The sequence below is a fragment of the Carassius carassius genome, chromosome 13 (assembly GCF_963082965.1).
Source record: "Carassius carassius chromosome 13, fCarCar2.1, whole genome shotgun sequence".
In the NCBI taxonomy this organism is placed as follows: Eukaryota; Metazoa; Chordata; class Actinopteri; order Cypriniformes; family Cyprinidae; genus Carassius; species Carassius carassius.
The window spans coordinates 12206931-12228282 of record NC_081767.1 but is presented as its reverse complement, the minus strand read 5'-3'; the positions used below and the strand labels follow the sequence as shown (position 1 = coordinate 12228282).

The following is a 21352-nucleotide window of genomic DNA, read 5'->3' as shown; positions in this document are numbered from 1 at the left end:
TTTTGCGAACTGACAATTAAAGTGACAGCTTCATTAGGAAAATGCTGTGCCTGATGAAAAGGAACACTCTAATTTTCCAACTCCCCATTTATCCTGACCACGACTGTATTTATCAATTCATATTAATATTTTTCCCAATTATTTTATTTTGATTTTAGATTAGATTTTGAATGAAAGACCAAGAGGATAAATGGTGCCAATAGATGTGGAGGGCACTGTAAAGGTTTTGTGGATTGTGAACATGATTGTGTCGCTCTGCTTTTTTCCAGAAATGCATGCTGTGCAGGAGCTAAAAGGCACAGTAGGAGAAATAAAGATGTGCATTTCAAAGCACAAGCCTGACACTCTGCAGACCTCATCTTCATAAAACATCAGTTCTCAAATTCAAGAACCATGCTCTGCTCAAGGAAGTAAGCAGGTAAGTATAGGTCCCAATTATACAGTTATTGTATTGTATTCCATTTTCTGTCAGAATTTTCAATTCTGGCTAGAAGGTGTGTTAAAATCTATCTCTTTCACTTAACACAACTTGTGGTTGCTGATGTTGTTTTTAACTCTGTACTGGGCAAAGTATTTGGATTTTGCTCTGTAGCTTTATAATTTACAACCTGAATTCCGGAAAAGTTGGGACGTTTTTTAAATTTTAATAAAATGAAAACTAAAGGAATTTCAAATCACATGAGCCAATATTTTATTCACAATAGAACATAGATAACGTAGCTAATGTTTAAACTGAGAAATTTTACACTTTTATCCACTTAATTAGCTCATTTAAAATTTAATGCCTGCTACAGGTCTCAAAAAAGTTGGCACGGGGGCAACAAATGGCTAAAAAAGCAAGCAGTTTTGAAAAGATTCAGCTGGGAGAACATCTAGTGATTAATTAAGTTAATTGATATCAGGTCTGTAACATGATTAGCTATAAAAGCTTTGTCTTAGAGAAGCAGACTCTCTCAGAAGTAAAGATGGGCAGAGGCTCTCCAATCTGTGAAAGACTGCGTAAAAAAATTGTGGAAAACTTTAAAAACAATGTTCCTCAACGTCAAATTGCAAAGGCTTTGCAAATCTCATCATCTACAGTGCATAACATCATCAAAAGATTCAGAGAAACTGGAGAAATCTCTGTGCGTAAGGGACAAGGCCGGAGACCTTTATTGGATGCCCGTGGTCTTCGGGCTCTCAGACGACACTGCATCACTCATCGGCATGATTGTGTCAATGACATTACTAAATGGGCCCAGGAATACTTTCAGAAACCACTGTCGGTAAACACAATCCGCCGTGCCATCAGCAGATGCCAACTAAAGCTCTATCATGCAAAAAGGAAGCCATATGTGAACATGGTCCAGAAGCGCCGTCGTGTCCTGTGGGCCAAGGCTCATTTAAAATGGACTATTTCAAAGTGGAATAGTGTTTTATGGTCAGACGAGTCCAAATTTGACATTCTTGTTGGAAATCACGGACGCCGTGTCCTCCGGGCTAAAGAGGAGGGAGACCTTCCAGCATGTTATCAGCGTTCAGTTCAAAAGCCAGCAGCTCTGATGGTATGGGGGTGCATAAGTGCATACGGTATGGGCAGCTTGCATGTTTTGGAAGGCTCTGTGAATGCTGAAAGGTATATAAAGGTTTTAGAGCAACATATGCTTCCCTCCAAACAACGTCTATTTCAGGGAAGGCCTTGTTTATTTCAGCAGGACAATGCAAAACCACATACTGCAGCTATAACAACAGCATGGCTTCGTCGTAGAAGAGTCTGGGTGCTAACCTGGCCTGCCTGCAGTCCAGATCTTTCACCTATAGAGAACATTTGGCGCATCATTAAACGAAAAATACGTCAAAGACGACCACGAACTCTTCAGCAGCTGGAAATCTATATAAGGCAAGAATGGGACCAAATTCCAACAGCAAAACTCCAGCAACTCATAGCCTCAATGCCCAGACGTCTTCAAACTGTTTTGAAAAGAAAAGGAGATGCTACACCATGGTAAACATGCCCCGTCCCAACTATTTTGAGACCTGTAGCAGAAATCAAAATTGAAATGAGCTCATTTTGTGCATAAAATTGTAAACTTTCTCAGTTTAAACATTTGCTATGTTATCTATGTTCTATTGTGAATAAAATATTGGCTCATGTGATTTGAAAGTCTTTTAGTTTTCATTTTATTAAAATTTAAAAAACGTCCCAACTTTTCCGGAATTCGGGTTGTATTCTAAAATGCATTTCTGAGCCATTTTGTTTTAGATTGTAGTCCATCACTGTGGTGGTCAACTTTTTTTCAATTCTTTTACTTTTTCAGACAAGAAAAGAAAACAATTTGTTCTCTGCTGTTCCCCACTAGGTAGTCGATTACATCAATTTGGGGGAGGGGGTGCGGATCAAGAGAAGCCAGTTTGATAGGATCAACACCCAAGATTTAAAAAAATTTACCAGCGAGCTTTTCCTTGTAACCTTTGGGCGAGAAACTCTTGCCACTCACTCTCTAAATGGAAGAAAGGCACCCAATGCAGAGACCAGCAAGGAGGCACTTCCAGCTCACACAGTGTCCGTCTTAATAGGTAACTCCTCGTGTATTTCTACAGACTAGCTCTGCTGTGAAAGAGAATTTGGGATTTTTATCAGTTGCTTTATTATATATTTGTCAAACAATTTAGTTTGTTTCAGTCCATGTATATAATTATTTGTTTATAGTAAATTTTTAAGTATTTTCGAATTGTTATATTAATAGCTTTCAGAATTAGGTGAGTATTAAATCAAGATTTATCTCCCATTTAAATAGCATGTGATCTTTTGTCATCAAATGATAATTAAAATACTTATTTAATTGCAAATTTAAAAACTCTGGAGTGGAATTAAAACACATTTGATACTCACATGCTCTTAAGCCCCCTATGCCTTTTACATTTAAATTCTTAACATTTAAAAAAATACAAAAAAAAAATAAACACTTTAATTCAATTATTTTTTTTACTATTATTAAAGAATTGTTGATAAACTGTATACATATGGAAAAGGGTTTTTTTTTTTTTTTTTACATAATAACATCAACTATTTTCAGATATTAATTATATTCATAAAGAAAAAATATCAAAAAGATAAATCATATCAGTTAGCATATGATACAAGTTTTAGTACTTCTCCAGTGACTGCTGGATATTATCCCAGATAACTTAAGAACAACATATTTACCTTGCCTAATAAAAAGTAAAGTTTCAACAGCAGAAATCATGATTTTCCATGAAGTGGGATTTGCTCTATATGTGAGCTTAATGAGACCACATCCCCATGTGTTTTTCATTGTATTAATGCAATAGATTTGAGTAACTGTACTGTCCCTGTCTGTGTGTGAGCTAGGTGCGTGAACACAGACTCAACAGCAAGCCAAACTCGTTTCCACGAGCCAGGACGCGAGCGCCTTGCTCCTTTATTTTCCAACGTTGCAAGTGAAAATCGAGTAAAACTGTAATAAACAGAATACAAAACATACTTAGGAACCTGCCTAGCAAGTACAAGATATAACTTTCACCATTTACCAACTTTAAACAGTCACGTTAGCTTAATAGAAAATGTACAATAACCAGCACGCTAACAGAGTATGAGTTAGCTAATTAGCAAAAGACGAACGTCAACAACGCAACGTGGCCACTAACATACATTCTCGAGTTGACGCCACATCGCGCTCATTAAGTTTACCTCTACACAAAAACATACAATATACATCATCACTCAAGTTAGACACTTACAGACATTGCCGCCTTACGAGTGTGGGACAAACAAGATTCGGGAGCGAAACATCAGAAATATCCCGACGCTCTCCATCTGTGTAACATTACGGTTCTGGCAAGCTCAAGGACCGGAGGCTCATGGGATCGCCCATACGTAAACAGGAAGGTCATGTCAAAATAAAAGCTCTTTCAAAATAAAGACTCTTCTTACATTACAAAATACCTGTGTCTCTTTTCTTATAATAAACAAAATAATTATCAAGCATGAAATTGAACTTATAGCAAAAAAAAACAATTCACAAACTGAGGACAGAACACTCCCCGTCTGGCATAATGCCACTACTCAACTTGTCTTCATATACTTTCCTTTTTTTTTCTCTTTTTCAGTGCACGTCTGTTCAGTCTTTTTCAAGGAGAAGGATGACGTCCGAGATGGGCCGCAGATAAGTCTTTGAAGTGCCCTGAGATGCGGTCTGCACCTCAACTTTGCGGACTCGTCCATCGCTGCTCGGAGAGGCCGATGTGACCAAAGCCATTGGCCACTCGTTCCTTGGTGCTTGAGTCTGTTTCAACAGCACAATGTCTCCAGTTTGTAGGTTGCGCTGATTTCTGTGCCACTTGCGTCTTGAGTGGAGAGTGCTTAAGTACTCAGTTCTCCAACGGCCCCAAAACTCGTTTGCCAGTGCTTGCACTTGTTTCCACTGACCTCTCAGGAGATCTTTACTGGTGAAGTCTCCAGGTGGAGCATGTAGGCCTGGCTTTTGGGTCAAGAGCATAGCAGGGGACAGCAGAATAGGCGAGGAGGGGTCTGATGAGATGGGAATCAGCGGCCGTGCGTTGATAATTGCTGATATCTCTGCCATCAAGGTACACAGGACCTCGTGCGTCAGGTGAGTATGCTTGTTTTGCAAAAGCATAGAGTCTAGTATTCTGCGTGTGACCCCAATCATACGTTCCCATACTCCCCCCATGTGGGAGGCGTGCGGCGGATTGAACTCCCATGTGCAGTCTTTGCTGTGGAGATAACTCAGGATTTCGGTCTGCTTTTCCTCAGGACGCTCCATGCCCAGCTCTGCACTGGCGGCTATGAAGTTCGTCCCCCTGTCTGATCTGAGCTGCTTTGCCGGGCCTCTGATGGCAAAGAATCTTCGCAATGCATTAATACAGCTTGTGGCATCCATTGACTCTATGACTTCAATGTGTACCCCCCTGGTGTTCATGCACGTGAACAGAATGGCCCACCTTTTGCTCTGCGCTGCACCTCCTCGAGTGCGTCGGGTCATCACTGTCCACGGTCCAAATACGTCCAGCCCTACGTATGAGAAGGGTGGGGAGGTGTCGAGCCGCTCTGGAGGGAGGTCAGCCATTTTCTGCACTTCCAGCTTCCCTCTGAGCTTACGGCATGTCACACAATGATGAAGGGTAGAACTCACCAGTCTCTTGCCACCGACAATCCACAGTCCAGCTGCTCTGATAGCCCCTTCTGTGAACTGTTGCCCCTGGTGTTTCACTTCAGCATGATGGTGTTCTACAAGCAGCTTAGCTACATGGCTATACTTAGGGAGGATAATTGGGTGTTTTACCTCGGAGTCAAGAGAAGCATTTCTAAGACGCCCTCCAACCCGTAGCAGACCGTCGCTCATGTAAGGGTCAAGGGTCAAGAGCTGACTCGAGTTAGAGACTTCTCTGTTTGCTTGAAGAGCAGCGTATTCATCTGGATATGCATCTCTCTGAACAGTCTCTAGTATGAGCCTCTTAGCTGCTGCACGCTCCTCAGGAGTGCGAGGCCCACTGCACTGATGCCAGCCTTTGCATGTGTGCTGTGGTGTGTCTGTTGTGTCTGCCTTGTGCGAACGCACCTGATGTTTCAAGTAGGAAACAGCTCTCAGCAGAGACTTCCATGTGGAAAAGCGCTGGAATCTCTCAGAAGTAAGTCTCTTAGGTTTGAGGTGGGTAGCTAGAGCGGTCACCTGTGGTCTAACTTCCACATCTGCTTCAGGATCTATCAATCCAAAGTGATCACGTTTCTCCATCTCTGGAGGCTTGTAGAGGAAGTCGGGCCCTTTAAACCACATTGTGTCCATGAGCTGTGATGCTGCTACAGATCTGGTGGCTAAGTCCGCTGGGTTCTGTTCCGAAGGGACGTAATGCCACTGATCTGGGGATGTTGTCTGGCGTATACGATGCACACGGTTGTGCACGTACACATAGAAGCGCTTTGAGTCATTACAGATGTATCCGAGGACCACCTTGCTGTCGCAGTAGAATTTAACAGCGTCTGGCTTGAAGTCCAGTTCGTCTAAGATCAGCTCTGCCATCTCAGTTGCCAGAACAGCTCCACAGAGCTCGAGGCGTGGGATTGTGGGTTCTGGTTGTGGTGACAGCTTAGCCTTCCCTAGCACAAATCCAACCTCACAATGGCCCTCTACAGTGACAGCTCTCAAGTAGGCTACTGCCCCTATAGCCCAGTTCGAGGCATCAGAGAAAAGGCACAGTTCTGTGTATTTGGCTTTTGAGAGTGACATCTTCACATAGCAGCGAGGGACATTGAGGTTACTCAGCTTCTCAAGTGAGGCTTTCCACTCTTCCCATCTGCTCACCTTTTCATCAGGCAGAGGAGTGTCCCAATCCTGAACTCCGCTGGACAGCTCTCGTAGCAACAGTCTGCCTCTGATGGTCACTGGCGTTGCCAGACCCAGGGGGTCAAAGATGCTGTTAATGACTGACAGCACACCGCGCCGGGTGTAAGGTTTGTCAGCTACGGCGACCTTGAAGGTGAACATGTCTGTGCTGATGTCCCAGCATAGGCCTAAGCTCCTCTGTACAGGCAGGGTCTCGTCGTCCAGACCTAAGTCTTTGATGCCTGTGGCCAGTTCTTCAGGCTCAAAGGCTTTCATCACAGCGACGCTGTTTGAGGCAATTTTGTGCAGTTTCAAGTTGGACTCTGCGAGTGATGCACATGTTCGCTTCATCAGGTCGATGGCTGCTGACTTTGTGGGCAGGGATACGAGCCCGTCGTCCACGTAAAAGTGTCTATCAACAAACTGCTTAGTGTCTGCGCCGTACCTTGACTCACCTCTCTGAGCAGCTCGTCGCAGGCCGTAGATGGCAACCGCCGGGGACGGGCTATTGCCAAAGACATGCACACGCATGCGATATTCTTGAATCTCTTTCGAGAAGTCATTGTCTTCGTGCCACAGGAATCTCAGGTAGTCTCTGTGGTCGTGTCGCACCAGGAATCCATAAAACATCTGTTGGATATCAGCAGTGACTGCGATGAGGTCCTTTCTAAACCGTATCAGCACACCCAGGAGAGAATTGTTTAGGTCGGGGCCTGTGAGCAGCACTGAGTTGAGGGAGACACCATGCTGTTGGGCGCTTGAGTCAAACACGACTCGTATCTGCCCTGGCTTTTGAGGATGGTACACCCCGAAAATGGGCAGGTACCAGCATTCCTGTTTCTCTTGGACGGGCGATGCCCTCTCTGCATGCTTGTTCTCGAACAACTTGTCCATGAAGGAGGAAAACTGCTGCTTCATCTCAGCATTCTTGTTCAACGTGCGTCTCAAAGAATTGAGGCGTGACAGAGCTTGCTCTCTGTTGTTGGGGAGCGGAGGACGAGGGGACTTAAATGGCAACGGAGCTACCCAGTTATTCTCTTTATCCTGATGGAGTTCCTTTTCCATAATGCTCAAAAACAGTTCATCCTCAAAGGACATGGCACTCTTATTGTCATTGTCTGTTCTCTGGAAGACTGTGAGCCCGAGCTGTTCTTCAGCTGACTTAGGCTTTGTCATATGTGCAGAGTGGCCATACCTGTGCTCCCCGCCGTAGCTCAGTCTTTCTTTCACGCAGATGCTATTGTGGCAAGGAGTGAGGAGTGACGGACGTCCATTCTGGAGAATGTGGGTTCTGAAGGTGTTCACGGTTGGCTTGTGAGCATTGTCGATACACACTTCACCTATTATCACCCAACCTAAATCTAAACGCTGGGCAAAGGGTGCGTTGTGGGGCCCATTGACTTGATCTCTCACCTTGTGTGCACGAATCATGTCTCTCCCTAGCAGAATCATCATCTGGGCGTCAGGATCCAGCTTGGGAATATGCAGAGCGATGTGTCTGAGGTGAGGGTGTGCGAGGGCGACCTCTGGTGTCGGGACTTCAGACTTGTTGGTCAATATCTCGTTGCACTCGATGAGTGGCGGTAGATCAAGGCACACACCTCCATTCACTGCTTTGATTTGAAAGCCAACTGCTTTTCTTCCGGTCATCTCAGTCGTGCCGGCGCATGTTCTCATCAGATATGGTGACGGGCTGCTGTTGACCCCAAACAGCTGGAAAAATTCAGAGCGTGCCAAGGAGCGGTTACTTTGATCGTCGAGTATGACGTATATCTTGATGGCGCGTTCTGGTTGACCTTGAGGGAAGACGTGCGTCAGGCATACCTTTGAGCAGGAGCGTGGAAGACTGTTTAGGCCGCAGACCTTGGTGCACTGCGATCTCACTTCCACGGGAACACTGGCTGGCTGTGCCTCTGCGCCTGGTTGGACAGACGACGGAGGTGGTGGCTGAGAGGTATCAGGATGCATTGCTGAGCAGTGTCTTTCGCTCTCACACTCACCGCATTTCAGTGTCGTCTGGCAGTCCCTGGCAAGGTGGTTTGGGGTACAGCATTTATAACAGCGTTTGTGTTCTTTAAGAATGTCTTTTCGTTCTTGCAGTGTTTTCATTCTGAATGACCTACATTTCTCTAACGGATGTGTTATGCACAGGGCAATATCGAGCTGGATCAATGTTTTTCTTTTCAGCGTCTATGGCGCTTTTGGTGTCTGCGTCAACTGTAGCAGACACGTCTGTCTTGTGAACAGATACAGCAGTCTTGAATTCACTTTGCTTGAATGGAGTTTTCTCACCTTTGCTGTATGACTGGCTGTAGCTTGACAGGGTGAAACTTGGGTCATTGCGGGCTTTAGCCTGGCTGTTGATGAAGTCAACGAAGAACGAAAAAGGAGGAAAAGTCACTCTGTGTTGCTCTTTGAAGCGGGAGCCTGTGGTGAGCCATTTTTCCTGCAGGCCAGGAGGCAACTTCTCGACTATGGGCTTTATCCCACGAGGAGTATCGAAGTAGGCCAGCCCGGGGAGATAACCGTCGTCCTTAGCTGCCAGCAACTCCATAAGAAGATCACTGAGCTCTCTCAATTTTGCATTGTCTTTAGCAGACAGACGTGGAAAGCTATCCAGTCTTTTGAACAGCGCATTCTCCACCATCTCTGGTGTGCCGTAGCATTCCTGCAGTCTCTGCCAGGACAGATGGAGGGCAGCTTTGGGGTTAGTGACATGAACAGCGCGAATCCTTTTCACGTGCTCCGATGACTCTTTACCTAGCCACTTCACGAGGAGGTCTAACTCTTCACTGTAGGCGAGCCCCAAGCCCTGTGTTGCATTGTAGAATGACGACTGCCATGCGCGGAAGTTCTCTGGTGAGTCGTCGAACTCGGTAAGGCCAGTGGTCACTAATTCTCTGCGTGCTAGGAACTTGGCGAAATCTCTCATGGGTGGAGAGTCAGGGCAAACAGGAGGCTGATCATGTCCGTATGGACTGTGTGACGGTTTTGAGGTTGGGGATTGTTCAGCTGCATGTGCGGGCTCATGTGCAAAGGGTCTGAAGTCTCTGAGTGGGGGCTTTACCTCTACAGTTCCATGTGCTGACTGACATGGAGGACTGTTCACTGTGTGCTGCATTTCATAGTGATGCGGTGAGGAAGAAGACTGTACGCTAATACGTGGCTGGCTTTTAACATACTCTTCGGTGCGCTGTCGAATCACTTGTGGCGGAACCACACTTCTTAGACTTTGTACATCTTCATTCCCCATAGCTACAGCTGCTTCTAAGACTTCAGCTTCAACCCGCGCCGCCTCTGCATCCCTTTCATACGCCAATGCCTCCAAATCTGCTTCTAATGTGGCCTTTTGCAGATCTAGCTTAGCTTGTTCCTTTTTTCATTTCTACCTGTCGCTTAGCATAAGATACCTTGGTGAGCGCTGCTTCAGCTGCTGCTCTAGCTTTGGCGGCAGCCTCCATGACAGAAGATCTTGAAGAGGACGAGCGTTTTGAGCTGGCTCTCGAGTGAACCGAAGACTTTGAAGACGATGGACGTGGTAGCGGGCTTGCTTCAGGCTTTGTTTCATCTCTAGATTTCGTTTCAGACGCCATGTTGGAGTTCTTGCGTTATCCCTTGCACCCACGCTGGTTGTCTTTTTACTGTACTGTCCCTGTCTGTGTGTGAGCTAGGTGCGTGAACACAGACTCAACAGCAAGCCAAACTCGTTTCCACGAGCCAGGACGCGAGCGCCTTGCTCCTTTATTTTCCAACGTTGCAAGTGAAAATCGAGTAAAACTGTAATAAACAGAATACAAAACATACTTAGGAACCTGCCTAGCAAGTACAAGATATAACTTTCACCATTTACCAACTTTAAACAGTCACGTTAGCTTAATAGAAAATGTACAATAACCAGCACGCTAACAGAGTATGAGTTAGCTAATTAGCAAAAGACGAACGTCAACAACGCAACGTGGCCACTAACATACATTCTCGAGTTGACGCCACATCGCGCTCATTAAGTTTACCTCTACACAAAAACATACAATATACATCATCACTCAAGTTAGACACTTACAGACATTGCCGCCTTACGAGTGTGGGACAAACAAGATTCGGGAGCGAAACATCAGAAATATCCCGACGCTCTCCATCTGTGTAACATTACGGTTCTGGCAAGCTCAAGGACCGGAGGCTCATGGGATCGCCCATACGTAAACAGGAAGGTCATGTCAAAATAAAAGCTCTTTCAAAATAAAGACTCTTCTTACATTACAAAATACCTGTGTCTCTTTTCTTATAATAAACAAAATAATTATCAAGCATGAAATTGAACTTATAGCAAAAAAAAACAATTCACAAACTGAGGACAGAACAGTAACAATTCCTATGAAGCATGTACTTATCATTTTGTATTATCCTATAAAAAAACATAACAACAGTAATAATACATTATAATGCTTACCTATTTGTGGTCATAACGTAACATAACATAAGAGTGAATAACACCAGGTTGAGCCTTTATAATGCATTATATAAACAAATAAACATATAAACAACCTTATAATATATAAGGGTTTATATCTTCTCATGGATAATCGTAATAATATTAATAATAATTACTTATTTGTGGTAATAACTATTAAGAGTAAGACTGTTTATAAGACACAATGAACAATTTAATTCACTTACTGTATGTAATAATGGATTATATATCCCATAGTTTCCTATATTTTTCTTACCCAAGACTCATATCTTGACATTGTTGACATTGAAGATCCGCACAGTATCATTTTACATCTTATGAGTCTGTTTAACTGCTTAAAGTAAAGAGACAATAACAAAGTCTTATTTTAAACATCTAAAGCACTTAACAATGTGCTCATGATATTTATAAGTAGTCTTTGTCTGCTTTAACAAGCCATAAGATATCATGTGGTTAAAAGACATTTGCTTTTTAAATTTTTATTGTAATACATAGTAAATAAAACATGTTCCATATGTGCAATCAACAAAACATACTCGGTTACTAACGTAACCTCGGTTCTCTCTAGAAGAGGGAACGAGTACTGCGTCTTAGCTAAGACGCTACGGGAAAAGTCTCTTTTCACGAAATACTGAAGCAAAAAATTATCCTTAATTTTGATTTATTGTAAAGCGCATTTGCAGCAGAACACAGCCATAGGCGAGACGGCTCGCTCGCTCATTGGCTGCTCTGCGGCAACTGCACAAGCCTATCGAGCGCAGGCTGATGCAACATCAGACCAATAATAAGGGCTTCGCGCCCTTCATGCCACTTCCCGCCGAAACGGGTGTGGCCTAGCCCTATAAAGGGAGCTCGAAAAGGCTGACTCACCTGATTTATTTCATCGCCAAAGCGAACCAGAGTGAATCATACGCACGGCAGAGAACGCAGTACTCGTTCCCTCTTCTAGAGAGAACTGAGGTTACGTTAGTAACCGAGTACGTTCTCTTACGAGAGTTCTCTCGTACTGCATCTTAGCTAAGACGCTACGGGAACCCCATGTAAAGCGCCGTGCGCGCAGGGATCACACACCAATAAACCTGGAAGCAACACCCAGGATTTACAGTGCACAGTCACCCGAGGGACTCACAGAGAGTCCAGGACAGGAGGGGGGGGGGACCCTCCGTCCCATATCTAGCAGCGTCCGTAGACGCGGCAATATGACATCACACAGTCTAGGCAAGGCCTGACCAACGTGGTAATGCGGGTCTTACACAATACTGCCCATATAACAGTCGGCAGCGCATAACGCTCGCGATCTCAGAGTTCCAATCAGGCCATGATTCGACTATACCGACAGCAGCCTTGCTAGTAGGCGGGAACCTCCAGGTTATAGAACCTTATAAATGTAGACGATGAGGCCCAACCTGCCGCCATACATATATCCTGCAAGGAGATCCCAGTAGACCACGCCCACGACGAGGCGACACCTCTTGTGGAGTGTGCTCTGACGCCCAGTGGGCACTGAAGGCCCCTGGAAGCGTAAGCCAATGCTATGGCATCAACTATCCATCTGGATAGGCTCTGTCTTGAAACAGCCATTCCTTAGGAACGTCCACTGATCGAGACAAACAGCTGCTCATTCCGTCTAAAGACAGCGGAGCGAGACACATAAGCTCTTAAAGCCCTAACAGGGCAAAGAAGACTCGAGTCTCCATCCTCTCCTGACACCGACAGGGCAGACAGGGCAATAACCTGAGCCCGAAACGGCGTGTTGAGGGATTTCGGCACATAACCGTGCCTAAGTTTGAGTATGACCCTTGAGTCATTAGGCCCAAACTCCAAGCACGACGAGCTCACTGAGAGAGCATGCAGGTCACCCACACGCTTCACTGAAGCGAGAGCCAACAAGAACACTGTCTTGAATGACAGATGCTTGAGGCTAATCGTTTGGATAGGCTCGAAAGGGGAACCTTTCATGGCCACCAAAACCGTCGCGAGGTCCCATAAAGGGACTGACGGAGGTCTGGGAGGATTCAGCCTCCTAGCTCCTCTAAGGAAGCGGATGACCAAATCGTTCCTTCCTATTGACTGACCGAGCGCTGTCTCAGAAAACGCTGCGATAGCCGCCACATAAACTTTGAGCGTGGAGGGGGCTCTGCCCTTATCCAACAGCTCCTGTAGGAAGGAGAGAACATCCGTCACCTCACAACTAAGGGGTGAACATCCCCGAGCTGTGCACCAGCTGGAGAACACCGACCACTTCGAGGCATACAGCCGTCGCGTCGACGGAGCTCTAGTCTGAGTGATGGTATTTAGCACTCCCACTGAGAGATCAGCGGGTAACCGTTGAGCGCCCACACATGGAGGGACCACAACTCCGGTTGAGGGTGCCAAATCGAGCCCCCGGCCTGCGAGAGGAGATCCCTCCTCAACGGCAACTGCATCAAATCTGGAAACCATGGTTGGTTCTTCCAAAATGGTGCTACAAGCAGTATTGAGCATCTCGTTTCCTCACCCGTTCTATCACCTGCGGAAGGAGGGAGACGGGGGGGAAAGCATAGAGCAGGCAGCACGGCCCTCTCCGTGACAGCGCGCTTTCATTCTTGGAAAAGAACGCGGGGCAGTGAGCGTTTTCGTGGGACGTGAAGAGGTCCACTTCCGCCCTGCCAAATCTCTCCCACAACAGCTGGACTGTTTGCGGGTGTAGAGACCATTCGCCCGTGGGAATGTTGTTTCTGGACAGCCTGTCTAGACCCAGATTCTGTAGCCCAGGCACATGAACTGCCCTCAGCGAGCGCAAGTTGCCCTGAGCCCAAACCAGGAGGCATTCCGCCAACCTGTACAGGTTTCGGGACCCGAGACCGCCCTGGCGATTTATGTAGGACACCACAGACATGTTGTCCGAACAGCCTTTGATTCGGGGACAAAAATGCGTCAGCGCGTTCTCCACTGCCAGCATTTCCAGACAGTTGATATGTTGGAGCTTTTCCCGTTCTGACCACAGGCGAAAGGACGGTCTGCCCTCGAGCAGCGCTCCCCATCCCGAAGTGGAGGCATCCGTCGACACCATCTTCACTTTCGAGGAAGTCCCCAGGCTTACACCTGATTGGTACCAGTCGTTCGCTGTCCAGGGTTTCAGGGCTGTAACGCAGCTCTGATTGACCCTGAGACGTAGCCGACCAGATATCCGCGCTATCAGCCAGAACTGCAGGGGGCGCATGCGGAGCAGGCCCAACCGAAGAACTGGAGATGCTGAGGCCATGAGACCCAGCATCTTCTGAAATTCTCTGAGTGAGACGGTCGCGCCGCAGCGGAGAGAGTTCGCTGCGTGCTGAATGCCCAACGCGTGCTGTGGCGACAGCCGCGCCGTCATGGAACGTGAGTCCAGAGCTATACCCCAAAACAGTATCATCTGACTGGGGTTCAGCAACTCTTCGTCCAGTTGACACTGAGACCGAGTTTCTCGAGGTGATGGAGTAAAATGGCCCCGTGTTCCACAAGCTCTGATCGTGATTGAGCCAGAATCAGCCAGTCGTCCAAATAGTTCAGCACTCGCATGCCTCTGAGTCTGAGAGGAGCGAGAGCTGCGTCCATGCACCTCGTAAACGTACGAGGAGCCACGGACAAGCCGAACGGCAGGACTGTAAACTGGTATGTCTGGCCCTCGAAGGCGAATCTCAAGTATCGCCTGTGACGTAACGCTATCTGTATTTGAAAATACGCGTCCTTCAGATCTATTGACATGAACCAGTCTCCTCTGCGAATATGCATGAGGAGTTTCCTGGTCATAAGCATTCTGAAACTGTGTTTCACCAATGCCTTGTTCAGCTGTCTTAGATCCAGTATGGGCCTGAGACCCCCGTCTTTCTTGGGCACTATCTGCTGTAAAGTATCTGCTGTACCGCCCCCCTTCGCTTTGAGCTTGAGATACAGGCTCCACAGCACCTTTGCTCAACAGTTTTGATATTTCGGCCCGAAGTAAGTGTGCTACTTCTGTTTTGACCGTAGTTTCGACGCGCGCTAAAAAGCGCGGAGGGCATCGAAAAAACTGTAGCGAGTAGCCTCTCTTTATAATGTCTAGCCCCATTCCGAAACCCCTGTATGCGCTGACCATGCATCTGCATGAATGGCTAAGGGCTGGATGCGAAGCGCGCTCTGTTGACTGGGCAACGGCGGCGCTTCGATGTGCTGCACCATGGGCGTTATGCCTGTGGCATTTGAGGCGGGGAGCGCGCTGATCACAGCGGGCAGATCGCTCTTCCTCGACCCCGTCACGGTGCTTAACCGATTGAGGGAGGGCTGAGCGGGTCCCGTAGGACTCGTGATGTCTGCGAGTAACTGTGGGCTGTAAGCATGCACATTTACTGCTTTCGACTCGCTGTCTGCCTGGGCAGAGCGTACATGCACGGGTTTCGTTTTTACAGAAACCACGCGCCGTGTGTGACATAGTGTTTGTGGGCACTGAGGAGTGGGCACGTTTACTATGTAGCGCGCGCGATCGACCTGAGTCGATCTTATGGGCGCGAGCCCTGTGTGCAGGGCTGTGCTTATATGTGGAGATGGGCACTGAGGAGTGGGCATCGTCACTACATTTATAGCACCATCGGCCGTGGCCGGAAACACCAGAAATAACACTCTTTTCGGGAAATATCTGGGTAGCCGTGATAACGGCTTTTGTGTGCAGGCAAGCGGGCAACTGTGCAGGCTTGCGCGTTGCAGAAAACGCTGAGACAGTCACAATTCCTGGAACTGAAACAGCGGCGCGCTTGGGTGAGAGCTCGGCCACAGCGGAACTCGTACACCGGCGCTTTCCTAGAAGTGCTAGGATGACTTCGGGGCTTCCGGCTTCACCGTAATCCTCTGCCGTGACTCCCGCAGCGCGGGGCGACGGCTAGTAGAGCGAGAACGGGGTCCCGAGCTGCGTTGCTGACGCTGTCGCGATGAAGCAGCTGGAGGCGGGGGGCGTGACTGAGAGCTTTGCGGGGCCGGTCTAGCGTGACTCGCTGCAGAACCAGAGCGCTTCGGCAAGAAGTGCTTAAAAGCTTGCGAAGCTTTCTGGTCCTCGACGAATCTCTCGACAAACTCGTTGACAGACGATCCGAAGAGGCCAGCAGGAGTCAGCGGGGCGTCGAGGAACGCAGCCATGTCTGAAAGCGTTAGCCACAAATGTCTCTCAGCCACCGTAGCGGAAGCCATAACCCGTCCCATGACCTGTGCAGCGGACTTAGTAGCGTGGAGGGAGAGATCCGAAGCACTACTCAGATCCGCGAGACAGATAGCTTCAGGCCCCATCTCATCCAGCTTGCGGAGGAGATCGCCCTGGAAAATCTGCAGCGTGGCCATGGTGTGTAGCGCAGACGCAGCCTGCCCAGCAGCAGAAAAGATCCGTGCGAGCAGAGATGACGTCATGCGGCAGGCTTTCGATGGCAACGCCGCTTTCGTCCGCCGTCCAGCAGAGGGCGGGCAAAGGTGCGTTGCTATAGCCTGTTCCACCGGCGGAAGTGACTGGTAGCCTCTGTTATTAGCATCGTCCAGTGTGGAGAATGCTGGCGAAACAGACAAACGAGTTCACGCCGAGAATGGAGCGTTCCAAGCTTTCGCCACTTCTTCATGAAGCTCAGGAAGAAACGGGGCGGGCTTCGAGCTGGGAGAAATACGCTCATCCGGAAGAAAGCTACCATCCAGCCGGGAACGAGAGGGGGGCGCTGGTGCAGACCACTCGAGGCCGAGGCTCGCCGCGGCCAGCGTGACCACTCGCATCAGCTCCTTCTCGATATCAGCCCGTCTGCTGGGCCTCTGAGCAGAAGGCGCGAGTTCCCGGAGCTCGCCCAACCTTCACTGCCCGAAGCTAGCAGAGAGCACGTGTCCTCTTCCTCCGACGCGGCCCTGAGATCCACTTCCTCGGAAGACGCGGCAGCAGACAGCGGGCGCTGACCATCGGGAAGCGATGCAGGGGAGGCCGGTGAAGCAGGGAGAACCGGCGAGCTCGGTTGAGCTGGAGGCGGTTCCGGTAATCGCTGGGAGCGGCGCTTTTTACGGCGCTGCGGCGCAGCGGAGGATGCAGGCTCGTAAAAGAATGCCAGGCGAGTCCTCAGAGTCACCATCGGCAGTAGCTCGCAGTGAGGGCAGCCGCCGTCAGCAAGCGCGAGCGCTGCATGATCCTCACCCAGGCAGGAGACACAGATGACGTGACGGTCTCCTTCGCTGAGCGGGGCTCTGCACGAGCCGCACGAGGGCATCTTTAAAAAGGCCCAGCTCTTTTACGAGTGTGTGTCGCAGGGCGAACACACACAAGGATATAAAAGGATATAGGCGCCGGAGAGCGCAGCAGGAACGGCAGTGGAAGGCGGCGAAGGCCAGCGGCTTCAGAAGTGGCTCGTCCCGCTGAGATGCTTATCAGACGGCGCTTGCTTCCTCTCGTGATCCAACGATGTGTGAGCTTCGCTGAAGAGAAGAAAAATCAGGTGAGTCAGCCTTTTCGAGCTCCCTTTATAGGGCTAGGCCACACCCGTTTCGGCGGGAAGTGGCATGAAGGGCGCGAAGCCCTTATTATTGGTCTGATGTTGCATCAGCCTGCGCTCGATAGGCTTGTGCAGTTGCCGCAGAGCAGCCAATGAGCGAGCGAGCCGTCTCGCCTATGGCTGTGTGCTGCTGCAAATGCGCTTTACAATAATTCAAAATTAAGGATAATTTTTTGCTTCAGTATTTAGTGAAAAGAGACTTTTCCCGTAGCGTCTTAGCTAAGACGCAGTACGAGAGAACTCTCGTAAGAGAACAATATTGTATTGTTTTAAATGTAAAAGTTTCCAGTGAGTTAAAGGGATAGTTCACCTTAAAAATAAAAATTATATCCTCATTTATTTACCCTCATGTCGTATGGGATATATAATCCATTATTACATAAGTGAATAAAATTATAAATAGTCATAATCTTAATACTTATAACCACAAATAAGTATTATTACTATTGTTACGATTATCAATGAGACGATATAACACATTATAAAGTTGTTTATAAGGCATTATGCATGCATTATAATACAATAAAAATACACTTGTAATGCATTATAAATACAGGCTTCATAAAAAAGTGTTATGGATAATGTGTAATGCATTAAAACAAATGACAAACAACCAATTTCAGATGTTACAAATATAATGCATTTTAACTTTAGTAAAAATTATTTATGAAAATATACAATGCAATATAATGTGCATTATGAACGCCTTAATTATGTATTATGCATAAATGCTTTAAGAAGTAAAGTGTTATTGTGGCAGGGGAGGTGTGGTTCAGCGAGGTCTGCGACGGGAGAGAGAGTGAGGAGATCAGCGGTGGTAAGTGAGTTAAGTGAGAAACAAGTGACACCTGCTTCTCATTGCAGTGATTGGCGTGGGGAAGCAGTATTTAAGCCGGCTGGGAACCAGAGGAAAGTGAGAGACCTGAGGACTCGTGGGAGAAACGACCGACAGAAAGCGAGAGCCTGAAAGTATCAATGTTATGATTTATGCGCATGTGGCGCGACTGTGTGTTTCGTTCATTTTGATTTAGCGTAATAAAGTTCCCACGAGCCTCAGTACGCCGACCCTGGTCTCCTTCCTTCTCTGGTTTCGATACCAGTGTGATAAAGTTCGTATGGCAGAGAAGGAAGGAGACCAGGGTCGGCGTACTGAGGCTCGTGGGAACTTTATTACGCTAAATCAAAATGAACGAAACACACAGTCGCGCCACATGCGCATAAATCATAACATTGATACTTTCAGGCTCTCGCTTTATGTCGGTCGTTTCTCCCACGAGTCCTCAGGTCTCTCACTTTCCTCTTCTTCTTCTTCTTCTTTTCGTTTTTTGGCAGATTGCAACCATGACTATAAAGGTGCATACCGCCACCTACTGTATAGGAGTATGTAACATGAGAAGATATTATCATGACTATATCATCAAAAAAAAAAAAAAAAATTATACTACCTAAATCCTATTATATATTCCAATATTTTTCAAATATTGTACAACTTCTCCCTTTCCTCTGGTTCCCAGCCGGCTTAAATACTGCTTCCCCACGCCAATCACTGCAATGAGAAGCAGGTGTCACTTGTTTCTCACTTAACTCACTTACCACCGCTGATCTCCTCACTCTCTCTCCCGTCGCAGACCTCGCTGAACCACACCTCCCCTGCCACAGTTATCTTAACTTAATTTACTTGAAATGTTCATAGCCATTAATGCTGACCAAAATGCCATTACAAATGAATTGGGAACAGTATGAATACTTACCCCAAATATTTGGTGAAACCACAATGCAAGATTCAGTTTAAGCATACTATATGCTATATGTTACTATATGTTGTAGATTCTTACTGAAACTTGATAGTTTTTCTGAATCTTTTTTTCTTTTCTTTTTCAGACTATATCCAAAAGAAATTCAGTGTGTCTTCATCTGATGTAAAGGCAGTCATAAGAACCAAGCTTAACAACGAGGACAAGCTATTCAAAAAACGAAACCTTCCTGAGTAATGGAAATAGACTATAAAGTGTTTATTTGCAAATGATTAATTTATTCATTTAATTTCTAACTCTCAGCCGTTTATTTAAAGTTTAAATTAAAATAAAAAAAACATGTATTGTTACATTGCAGTTTCACTGTTGTTTTGTACATAAATTCATATATGTGTGAAAATAAAACTATTTTCTGAATAACCCAGTTGTATCTGTACAGCATTTTATTAGTACTTGTACTTTAGTTGTAATCTTTATTTTAGTACTACTGCAGTTGTACTGCAGTTGTATTTTAGAAATACTTCAGCTGTACTGCATCTGCTCCAATACATCTAAAGTACTAGTAAAATAATATTGCGATACAGATGCAGTACAGCTGAAGTACTTCTAAAATACAACTGCAGTACAACTGCAGTAGTACTACAATACAAAAGTGAAACTTCAGACTTCTTTTTTTTACAGTAATACTGCAATTTTGCAGTTTGCCGCAGAGCAGACAATGAGCGAGCGAGCCGTCTCGCCTATGGCTGTGTGCTGCTGCAAATGCGCTTTACAATAATTCAAAATTAAGGATAATTTTTTGCTTCAGTATTTAGTGAAAAGAGACTTTTCCCGTAGTGTCTTAGCTGAGACGCAGTACGAGAGAACTCTCGTAAGAGAACAATATTGTATTGTTTTAAATGTAAAAGTTTCCAGTGAGTTAAAGGGATAGTTCACCTTAAAAATAAAAATTATATCCTCATTTATTTACCCTCATGTCGTATGGGATATATAATCCATTATTACATAAGTGAATAAAATTATAAATAGTCATAATCTTAATACTTATAACCACAAATAAGTATTATTACTATTGTTACGATTATCAATGAGACGATATAACACATTATAAAGTTGTTTATAAGGCATTATGCATGCATTATAATACAATAAAAATACACTTGTAATGCATTTTAAATACAGGCTTCATAAAAAAGTGTTATGGATAATGTGTAATGCATTAAAACAAATGACAAACAACCAATTTCAGATGTTACAAATATAATGCATTTTAACTTTAGTAAAAATTATTTATGAAAATATACAATGCAATATAATGTGCATTATGAACACCTTAATTATGTATTATGCATAAATGCTTTAAGAAGTAAAGTGTTACCTTAACTTAATTTACTTGAAATGTTCATAGCCATTAATGCTGACCAATATGCCATTACAAATGAATTGGGAACAGTATGAATACTTACCCCAAATATTTGGTGAAACCACAATGCAAGATTCAGTTTAAGCATACTATATGCTATATGTTACTATATGTTGTAGACTGTAACTGAAACTTGATAGTTTTTCTGAATCTTTTTTTCTTTTCTTTTTCAGACTATATCCAAAAGAAATTCAGTGTGTCTTCATCTGATGTAAAGGCAGTCATAAGAACCAAGCTTAACAACGAGGACAAGCTATTCAAAAAACGAAACCTTCCTGAGTAATGGAAATAGACTATAAAGTGTTTATTTGCAAATGATTAATTTATTCATTTAATTTCTAACTCTCAGCCGTTTATTTAAAGTTTAAATTAAAATAAAAAAAACATGTATTGTTACATTGCAGTTTCACTGTTGTTTTGTACATAAATTCATATATGTGTGAAAATAAAACTATTTTCTGGATAACCCAGTTGTATCTGTACAGCATTTTATTAGTACTTGTACTTTAGTTGTAATCTTTATTTTAGTACTACTGCAGTTGTACTGCAGTTGTATTTTAGAAATACTTCAGCTGTACTGCATCTGCTCCAATACATCTAAAGTACTAGTAAAATAATATTGCGATACAGATGCAGTACAGCTGAAGTACTTCTAAAATACAACTGCAGTACAACTGCAGTAGTACTACAATACAAAAGTGAAACTTCAGACTTCTTTTTTTTTACAGTAATACTGCAATATTGCAGTTTTTTCGTGTCCAAAAAACTGCATTTTAATACATGTAACAAAAACTGTAGTATTACTTCTAAAAAACTGCAGTAATTTTTTGTAAGGGTGCATTTAAATTGACTCACGACAT

General features: G+C 45.4%; 1 long non-coding RNA gene across 1 annotated transcript; it reads left to right on the top strand.

The window, feature by feature from the left end:
- Positions 1-282: 282 nt before the first annotated feature.
- LOC132155596 (uncharacterized) lies at positions 283-19478 on the top strand. The gene is made up of 3 exons (XR_009437298.1): positions 283-418; positions 2340-2556; positions 19197-19478. It is a non-coding gene; the product is annotated as an uncharacterized LOC132155596 (long non-coding RNA).
- The last annotated feature ends 1874 nt before the right edge of the window (positions 19479-21352 follow it).